General features: G+C 45.3%; 1 long non-coding RNA gene across 1 annotated transcript; it reads right to left on the reverse strand.

Annotated features, from left to right (window-relative positions):
• Nucleotides 1-7,816: 7,816 nt before the first annotated feature.
• On the reverse strand, nucleotides 7,817-9,694 carry LOC117186493. Its single transcript, XR_004471552.1, has 2 exons — nucleotides 9,160-9,694; nucleotides 7,817-9,094 (listed from the first exon to the last, which is right to left on the reverse strand). It is a non-coding gene; the product is annotated as an uncharacterized LOC117186493 (long non-coding RNA).
• Between the last annotated feature and the right edge of the window lie 727 nt (nucleotides 9,695-10,421).

Consider the following 10,421-nt stretch of genomic DNA (forward strand, 5'->3'; position numbering starts at 1 on the left):
GATCCCACCAAGACATCAGCGGCAGGCATCAACATCAGCGGAAGCGGCGGACATCGGCAGCAGCAGCCCGGTACTGGCCAGGCCGGAAACCTGGTGCGAGAACCATCAGCGGAGCACCGGCACCAAGGAATCCAACGGAGCACCGACTGGAGACACGTTTGTGTCCCCACACACCGTATTTGTATTCGTCGGCAGAATCTAGGTTATTAATTAATATTGTTAAAAAAATAGATAAATAAGAAAATATAACATGAATATAATATGAAAGTAAAACGTAGTCATGAGTGAGTAGAAAACGGTAGTTGGGTGGGACGAGAGCGAGAAGAAGGGCGGGACCCTGAATATGAAAAGGGAGCGCGCGAATTCAAAAAATGGCGCTCATGGAAGGGTGGGACCACGCTCATGGATAATAATATCAAATATCCCCGCTGAAGAGAGTGCCAACGAGGACAATTTTTGTATGTTTTTTTTTGTTTTTGTTAATCCGTCCCCTGGTCTATCGGGTCGGAAACACACCTGACTTCCCCGTGAGCTAGCTGGGAACGATAGGCCAGGGTGGTAAAGAGGTGGGTCATAACAAATGGTGCCCAACTGGAATAAAAAGGATCGATTTTAAACGCGAGTCTTAAAGGCCGGTGTAAAATGGAACCCTGGTAGAACGAAACTCAGCCGGTCCGCGAGCCGGGAATAAATCCTAGCCGTCGTAGCCGCTGAGAGGAGTAGAAGTGAGGAAAATGGACATGGTAGTTATGTATCGGAGGTAGAAGGGAATGAAGTGTGTGTCCCGAGTTGTGGTCCAGGTATTACCAGGTGATAGTAGCCTCGTTGTACGACTCGTGGAGTTCGCTGTCCGGATCTGAAAAGAGGAAGAGGTGCCGGAGAATCTGTCGAGTCGGTCCGGGCTATGTCCAGAGGCATTAACGTCGTTGTCCGATTCTGGGGATCCACGGTGATCTAAGGAAGGAAACAGCAAAGGGAGTTGGCACTCAGAAAAAGTAGGCGAAGGTAAATAGCAAGGGGAAAAGAAGGGGGTCCGCTCACCGGCAAAACAATAAATGCAGTTGTCTCTCATCCCACCAAAAAAATTAAATGTGAATTTTTGTCTGAAGCATTTTGGGTATTATAGGTTTTTTTTTTTGGTGATTTAGCAGACTATTGGAAAGCCGAATTAAGAAAACCCAAAGGGAAATCATCTTTTTTTTTGAGGACTGACGATCCTCGCTAGCATTGTTAGAAAGCAATCTTAAAAGTTTGCATTAGGCATGTCATCGGAAAAAGAGTTTTTGTTTGGGAGAGGAAGTATTTAGTTATTTAGTGTTGTATTTAATTAGGCTATTAATTGTTGATGTAGGTGTTTATTTATTTATTTAATTAAATCAAATTAATTATCATCAATTAATTTATAGATTTAGATTTATCAATTTATTCATTTAAATTAACCGATTTATGTATTTAAATTTATTTATTTGGTTATCTAAACATTGAATTAATTATTCGCGTATTTATTTATCGCACTGTTTATTTATTTATTTTCTCGTTATGATTGAAGGTATTTAGGATTAATTAGCCAGGTACTAGGTGTTTAGTGGAGGAGGGTAGTTAGATAATAAACAATCCAATTTATTTTTCACCAAGATAGTTAGGTAAATTTAGCGATTCGCATTGGCGAGTAAATAAAGAATAGACGAAGGAAAGGAGTACGTTAGGAAAATTGGTTGATGAGTGACCCGGAGGTTTTTATAGGGTCGAGAAAGACAAGGCGTAGCCCGGAGGCACAGCGCAGGTACCAGCCGTACAACATGCCGACGACTCGGTCCCAGGACCAGGGACCAGGAGGACCCAGAGGCCGGAGCAGTAGGAGGTCAACAGCGAACCCGTAAGGACCTGGTGTTACCGCCCGAGTTAAGCTCAGCCATGAGCGCAGCGTTAGCCCAAGCACAGGAGACCTACCGAGCGTCGCTCGGGCAGCAAATGGAAGCGCTGCGATTGTCAATGCAATGCAATGCAATGCGGACATGCTAGAGTTCATGCGAGAGATCAACGCTGTGGTGGGTTCATTAAAAGCGGAGCAAACGGCGAGTGATGCGAATGGAAGGAACCGGGGATCAAATGCAACCAGTCTGGGAGGAGGTAAACAGCACCCGCGAACCAGCAAGCACATCCAACGTACTTGTTCGTGGACAACCGAACATTGGAGGCCGATCAGAGGACCCAAGCCGATCAGAGACCTGTGGAGGAGTGGCTGTTCAACGGGATGGGCGCAGGAGTAAACCCTAACAGGAATCGATCGAGTTTCGGAGAGGCTAGGCAGGAGCAAGGGCAGATACGAAGATGGGGACTTAGCTTCGATGGCGATCCAAAGGGGATGCCCGTGGCGGAGTTCATATTCCGGGTGGAGCATCTACAGACGTCGTATCAGGTACCGTGGGCGGAGGTGTTGAAAGCCTTTCACACATTGGTCAGTAGCCACGCTAGGGATTGGTACTGGATGCATGTTCGGACGGTAGGAATGCCGGACTGGCCGAATCTGAGATATGGTCTCCAGCAGCAGTTTCAAGTTCGTCGGACAGAGTTCGAGCGAGAGCAAGAGCTCAGGGAACGCCGACAACGCCACGGGGAGTCGGCAGACCAGTACATCCAGGAGATGTTGGTGTTGAGGTCGAGATTGCTGAATCCGTTCTCGGATTATGATCTAAAAAAGATCATAAAGATCAATATTAGGGATTCAATTTTTGATCTTGGACGTTGATATGCAATGACTGCATCTTTCAAGAGGCGATGCAGTTACTGCACCGTCAAGTGGCCCGTGTGAAACCAGCAGAAGGCTGTTACGCGCGGATCCCAGGCAAAACGCAGCCCTCCTCCCGCCCAACCGACCGAGGGGCGCTGCCGCATGACGCACGGTGCGTAGCCAAACCGAACGCGAACATGCGAGAAAGATAGCTATTAGACTAACATTCGAGGAAAATTAGCACTAAACTTACTAAGAGACTAAGCATGCAATCAAAATACAAATACCACTACAATTACTAATTACTAAAAAGGTGTGTAAGGATTAGTAATTTAATAAGAGGAAGAGAATTAGTGGTGGATATAATATGGTAGAGGGAATTATAATCCGAGCATAAGACCCTAAACGGTTCATGCAAGGAATAATTCGATCTACAAAGTGGAAGGAACAACGGTATAAAATTTCTAGTCAGTCTAATAGGAATCGTGAAGTTTATGCGGCTCAATAGATCAGGGCTGTCTATGTCACCCCTGATCAAGTTGTGCATAAATATCACACCAAGCATTTTTCTACGGTTAACTAAGGATGGGTGGTTTACTAATAGTAGTCTACTAGAGTAAGATGGGAGTCTTACACCCGCATCCCAGTTAAGGCCCCGCAGAGCAAAGAGTAAAAAGTTTTTCTGTACTGATTCTATACGGTCCTGGTGTACTTTGTACTGAGGGCACCATACACAGGAGCCGTATTCTAAGATCGGACGAACAAGCGAGGTATAGAGAGTCTTTGTTATATAGGGGTCGTCAAATTCCTTTGACCACCTCTTTATAAACCCAAGCACGCCCATGGCCTTATTTACCATGGTAGAAATGTGTTCGGAAAACTTTAACTTGGGGTCTAACATAACACCTAGATTATCCACCAGGGTAATTCTCTCAAGAGAACCACCAAATAGGGTATAAGGAGCCAACAAAGGGCGCAGGGAAGAGCACAAAGTACATGAATTGGATGCGAACACTCACGACCCGGAGGAACAGACCGAGGCTTTGGATGCTGTCCATAGGACGAGGGAATCCGGAATCGATCGCACCCAGCTGAAGTGCTGGAATTGCGCTCAGCCGGGTCACACCTATTTTGAGTGTGAGTCGGCCGTGCGTAACCTGTTTTGCTACAAGTGCGGGCTGGCCGGGGTCATCCTCCCTAAATGCCCTAAATGTCGGCCGGGAAACGCGAAAAGGAGCACGACGCAATTGGAGGAGTCGAGTTCCACGTCGCCGCGAAGCAGCCAATAGAAAGGCCCTCCAACGCTAAATTAGATACCCCTAAGGAAAGAAGTAGCAATAAGGATATTTACACTACCATATATAAGGTTAACCAAGCTGTATTACCCGAAGGAAAGATAGCGGCGATAGGGGCGTAAGAGGAGGCGGCTCCAGGTGTGTGCAGCAGTCCACTCGGCCATGCGTCAGGATGACAGGCCATTCGCACGAGTGAAGTTGGGCCCGAGGACGCTGATGGGACTACTGGATACATGGGCATCGGTGAGCCTTCTGGGGAAAGGTGGCCTGGAACTGATAGGAGAATTGGAGCTGAAATTTTAAGACATAAAGAAATTCTCAGTACAAACAGCGGGCGGCACTCCTCATAAAATACTGGGACATGTGTCGACGTATGGACCTATGACGTATGGAGGCCAGAAGCAGACTATGGAGTTGTTCCTGTGTCCCTCGCTAAAACAATCGCTGTACATAGCGGTCGATTTCTGGCGGAAGTTTGGTCTGGCTCCGAATATAGTAGGCCTAGAACGACACAAGGAATTAGCCGAAATTGATGCTGAGGTGCTGACTAGGAGTAAACCAACGGAACCGCACGAGTTGACGCACACGCAGCAGACACGTCTGGACCAGGTGAAGAACAACTTCAGGGCATTCGACACACATGGTTTGGGAAGAACGACGCTCGAAAGGCACGAAATTCAATTAATCGAGGGAGCCGTACCCGTAAAGGAGCGATTCTACCCGGTATCTCCCGCGGTGCAAGAGCTGTTGTTTGCCGAGGTGGACGAATTGTTGCGTCTCGGAGTCATCGAAACAAGCGAGAGCCCGTGGAGCAACCGCGTGACGCTGGTACGGAAGCCGGGAAAAAACCGTAAATCCTGAGCCGCGTAGAGGAAACTGTGTACATAAGCAGCATCGATTTAAAGCACGCATTTTGGCAGATAGAGCTGGAGCCTGAAAGTCGGACGTACACAGCATTCACGGTGCCGGGCAGACCACTCTATCAATTTAAATCGATGCCCTTCGGGTTGTGCAATGCAGCCCAACGGCTGTGTCGGTGGATGTATCGAGTAATTCCACAACGACTCCGAAGCCATGTCTTTGTATACTTGGACGATCTACTAGTTATTTCCCGGACGTTTGAGGAGCATATACACCTGTTAGAGGAAGTGGCCAAGTGTCTCAAGGAGGCAAACCTGACAATTGAAAGAAAAAAATCGAAATTCGGCTATAAATATTTAAAGTATTTAGGGTACATCGTAGGCGACGGCGCACTTAGGAAAGATACGGAAAAAGTGCAGGCGATCACCCAAATACCAATGCCAAGGAACGTGAAACAAATCCGGAGATTTTTGGGGACAGCTGGCTGGTATCGGCGGTTTATCCGAAATTTCTCGGCACTCTCGGCTCCTCTGACGGACTGTCTGAAAGGAAAAGGGCAATTTTAGCTGACGGAGGAGGCAGGAAAATCGTTCGATGAGCTAAAAAAAGCACTTACCAGCGCCCCCGTGCTACATCACCCGGACTTTAAGAAGCACTTCTTTATCCAGTGTGATGCGAGCCACGTGGGGATTGGAGCAGTTCTCTTCCTAAGAGTTCCTCTTCCTTCTAAGCTAAGAGGGGCACAGCTCAACTATAGCGTACCAGAGAAGGAGTGTCTGGCGGCGGTAAGAGCCATAGAAAAGTTCCGTGCATACGTAGAACTGATGCCATTCACGGTAATAACAGATCACGCGAGTTTGCAGTGGCTCATGCGATTCAAGGCACTGGATGGGAGGCTAGCCAGGTGGTCGTTGGCTCTCCAGGCTTATGACTTCGAAATTGAGCACCGCAAAAGAAAGGAAAATATCGTCGCCGATACGCTGTCACGTCCCTTTGACGTTGACACTATCGACTTCCTGGAGTTCGACACCACAGCCTTCGATGATGAAGATTACCGAAGAAAAATCGAGTCGGTCCAGAGCGATAAGGATGAGTTCCCAGACCTGAAGGTGGAGGAAGGACTGCTGTTTAAGCGCACACAGTTTGGCTGGCCGGAATTAGAGGAGTTTTCGTGGAAGCTATGGATCCCAGAAGCCCTGACGAGCACACTGATCCAACATGCTCACGACAGCGATGTGGCAATGCATGGAGGGATCGCGAGGACACTGGGACGGTGGCCCCGGATGACCGTGCAGGTGAAGTCATATGTGGCTGATTGTGACACCTGCAAAGAAAAAAAACATTCAACACAGGATCACCGTCAACTCATGGGGGCCGAAACCATAACCGAGAGGCCGATTCAAAAACTGTACCTGGATTTCCAGGGTCCATATCCGACTCGAAGTGGACTCGAAGTGGCAATGTAGTCATACTGATAGTCCTCGATCACATGTCCAGATATGTCTGATTGAAGGCTTCCGATTCTTGCACGCCGAGGTCTTCGCGCAGTTTGGCGTGCCGAACGAGTGAACCAGACAGTACTGGCAGTAATAAGGACGTACGTTAGTGAGGATCACACGCGCTGGGACGAGAAGCTGACGGAGATCCATTGTGTGGCTAGGAGTGCTATACACACGGGCATCGGGACGTCGCCATACTTTGTGTTGTTTGGGCAGCACATGTTTACTAGCGGCCGTGATTATAAATTGGCACGCAGACTGGGCGCCCTAAATGATGCACAAGTGTCACCCTTGGCGAGGAGTGATAAGATGGAAATAGTCCGAGATGAGGTCCGAGGAAACTCTCATGAAGCCTACAATGGAGCGAAGAACAGGTATAATCGAAAAGCTCGAGAAATTAGGTACTCACCGGGTCAGGAGATATATAAGCGGAATTTCGTGTTGAGCAAGGCGAGGAGTAGGCGATGGCCTACGTTTGGGGCCCCTTAATTGAAAAAGCCCGCCTTGCTTTGCACTCCCGTTTCGGCAGAGTAATCCTGGAAACGGTAGTGTGGTGTTATGGGCGGTTTTGGAGAGAGCCGATAGGTATCAGGGCTGGAGAAGAAAAAGACAGCGGAATCTATTGTGGATCCTGCGAGGCAGTGGCAGAGTTGCGTGAGAAAAAAGGAAACGGGACGAGGAAGAAAAAAAGAGGAGTTTCCGGTGGAAAATAGAGGAGGCCGCACGTGCCCTGAAAGAAAAAAATAAGGAAAAATTGGTGATCGTGGAGACGAAGATCCCACCAAGACATCAGCAGCAGGCATCAAAATCAGCGGAAGCGGCGGACATCGGCAACAGCAGCCCGGTACTGGCCAGGCCGGAATCCTGGTGCGAGAACCATCAGCGGAGCACCGGCACCAAGGAATCCAGCGGAGCACCGACTGGAGAAACGTTTGTGTCCCCACACAGCGTCCCTGTTAGTATTTTTTGGTATCAGTATTTGTATTCGTCGGCAGTATATAGGTTATTAAGTAAGTAAGTAAGTAAGTGAAATTAAAACGTAGTCATGAGTGAGTAGAAAACGGTAGTTGGGTGGGACGAGAGCGAGAAGAAGAGCGGGACCCTGAATATGAAAAGGGAGCGCGCGAATTCAAAAAATGGCGCTCATGGAAGGGTGGGACCACGCTCATGGATAATAATATCAAATATCCCCGCTGAAGAGAGTGCCAACGAGGACAATTTTTGTATGTTTTTTTTTGTTTTTGTTAATCCGTCCCCTGGTCTATCGGGTCGGAAACACCCCTGACTTCCCCGTGAGCTAGCTGGGAACGATAGGCCAGGGTGGTAAAGAGGCGGGTCATAACAAAATAAAGAACATAACGATAAAAAAGTGATGGATTTTACAGTAAAATTTGACCCAAAATACTTAGGACCTTATACAGTAGTATCAGTAGAAGATAATAACAATATTTTTATTAAAGGCAATAGAAATAAACAACAATAAGTACATACGGATAGGTTAACAGTTTTTGTTTCATAAGCATTTTTACTGTGGCCATACATAAGTATATTTCACCATTAATAGATTAATGCAAAGTATTTTTTATATTTCTGCATTTTCAAAAAAAAAAAAGAGAATAATAAATAAAAATATGTTTAAAGTTCACAACATGAATAAACGCACAAACGAGAGAAACAAATAATTATAAACTATAAATTTAAAAGAAAAAAAAGAAAATTTATTATTATAAGTTTTGCTATACACTACAAAATAATTTCATGTAATTACGTTATTTTTCAAAAAGAGGGAGATGTCGTATGCACATATCGAGAGTATACTGTAATCAGTAGATATCAAATATACAAACTCATAATTTACAGACTTATTCAAAACAACTACACATTGTTGTAGACTCAACAAACACAAGTACCCAGCACATTCCAAGTGCGATGCAATATGATCGCCCTTGAGTGTAGCGGGCACAATCAAAGCAGTGTCAGCATATCCGTGGGATACTGACCAAGAAATAGACCACTTGTGAAAACCAACCTCCGTCGAATGGCAACGTTCCCGTTGCCATACATGTTTATCCACTTATATGTTTGTTGTAAACATTTATGTACAGCGCTGACGCTGGCTTCTCTGCCAAAGCAGCGCCCAGCCTTTTATTATTAAATTAGCCCCTAAGAACCCAGAATGAGTAATAAACGAGAACCGAACAAACTCGGTAAAAACTAAAGCTCATATTACACCTTACCCACCAACTTGCTCCTCACGATACGGATGTGACTGTCGAAAGTTAAACGTGCATCCAGTGTAACTCCGAGGTATGTGGGACTCCTACGCTGCTCCACAAAATCCCCAAGCAGGAAGACACCAGGTCCAGAGCCCATTCTTATAGAGTGCGTCACCACTGCACATTTATCAGGTTTTATGGAGATGTTCCATCGGCAGGCCCAATTTTCAAACAGCTTGAGGTATTGCTTAGATTGTCTGTGGCATCATAGACACAGCTAGCCCTCGAGAGTACTGCTGTGTCATCAGCAAAAGTTGCCACCTTGAGGGTCTGCCCTGTTTGCCTTCGGACCGTAGAGAGATATCGCATGTCGTGGGTGAATAAGCAGTACAGTGTCGGCCCAAGCACGCTGCCTTGCGGTAGAAAGTACGTGAAAATGCGTGTGCACCCATACAATAAAGTAAGCTGCAAGCAAAACAGAAACCCAGAACTCTAAAAAACGAAAGAAGCATACAATTACATATTTAAATGAAAAACATTGTGCGTGTTATACTAACACATGCAAGGCGTTGCCGAACACCAGATCCGAAGACCCTGGGATTTAATTTTCTGTGTTGGCTGTGTGACATGTTGGTTGTATGAACGGGCACATCTATGTACCATATGGTTAGTGGAAACACTCAGTTTTGTTTTAAATAGGATATTCATGGGGTAAAAAGTTGATTCGATTTTCGTAACCCCTTTTCAACCCTATCGTGTGAACTATCACCAAAAACAACAAAATAAGATGTGAAAAATGGAGAAGTTAACAAACATTAAATCCTTAAAAAGGATACATCAAACCAATCTTATCATTGGATAAGAGATTTGTGGGACCCTTGTGGCCAATTCTAGACATACGGAATGGACGTGAGGAAATATCGCAGAAATTAAGGATATGGCCGAATATTTAAAAGAATACTGACCGTGGCATTTCGAGGTAAAAAACTAAATTGAGAATATGAAGAAGATATACAAGTATTTTTCAGTCGTCGTCTTGTCGACACCGTCGAAAAAATCATTGAAACAGTGGAAAAAAACTGGCAGTGATGCAAAAAATTGCAAATGAATCTACCGATTTTCACCATCAAATTGAACTTTTTAAAACTTTTAATTCACACAGAATTTCAAAATTTAGCCGCAAAGCGTGCCGTATAGCTTTTCCCTTACATTTGAATTCCACACGCAATGTTCATGCACAAATTGTTCTTGCCTCTTACTGAACTCTGCTTCGCTGTTTTTCTTCTTAAACATATGTATGTAAATAAGCATAATTTGGTTTATTTATAAACACTCGCCCATGTCAGCAGCCAAACTCGATAACTCGAGTTTGTCAAGTGTAAACAGCAATTCTGACTTATAGGCTCTGCACACTGAGCCCATCTCGGGGGAATGGTGGGATTTTTTTACAGATGTGAAACTCCGTTATACACTGATACCATCCAGCATGCGTCAAAAACAGCTGCTTTCAATAACAAGTACATTAAATAAAAAAAAAATAGCGCCATAATATTGTGTTGTATTTTATATAATATATTATATATGCACAGCACCGCGATTAATCAAAATTGGGAGCTTGCAACAAATAAACAGCGCGAACAGCCCGATAGCAGCAACAGTTTTGCAGACTGAGCACCAGTCTTTCCGTTTTCAAAATGAAATCGGAAAGTTTTTGCAAGTGTGCAAGCGGCTGGCTAATTCTATAAATATATTGTATGCATTTTTCACTTAGGTGTAAAGCTCAATTTAATTTCTTTTACGTTCCAGTCTTTTTAAAATG

The sequence above is a fragment of the Drosophila miranda genome, chromosome XR (genome assembly GCF_003369915.1).
Source record: "Drosophila miranda strain MSH22 chromosome XR, D.miranda_PacBio2.1, whole genome shotgun sequence".
In the NCBI taxonomy this organism is placed as follows: Eukaryota; Metazoa; Arthropoda; class Insecta; order Diptera; family Drosophilidae; genus Drosophila; species Drosophila miranda.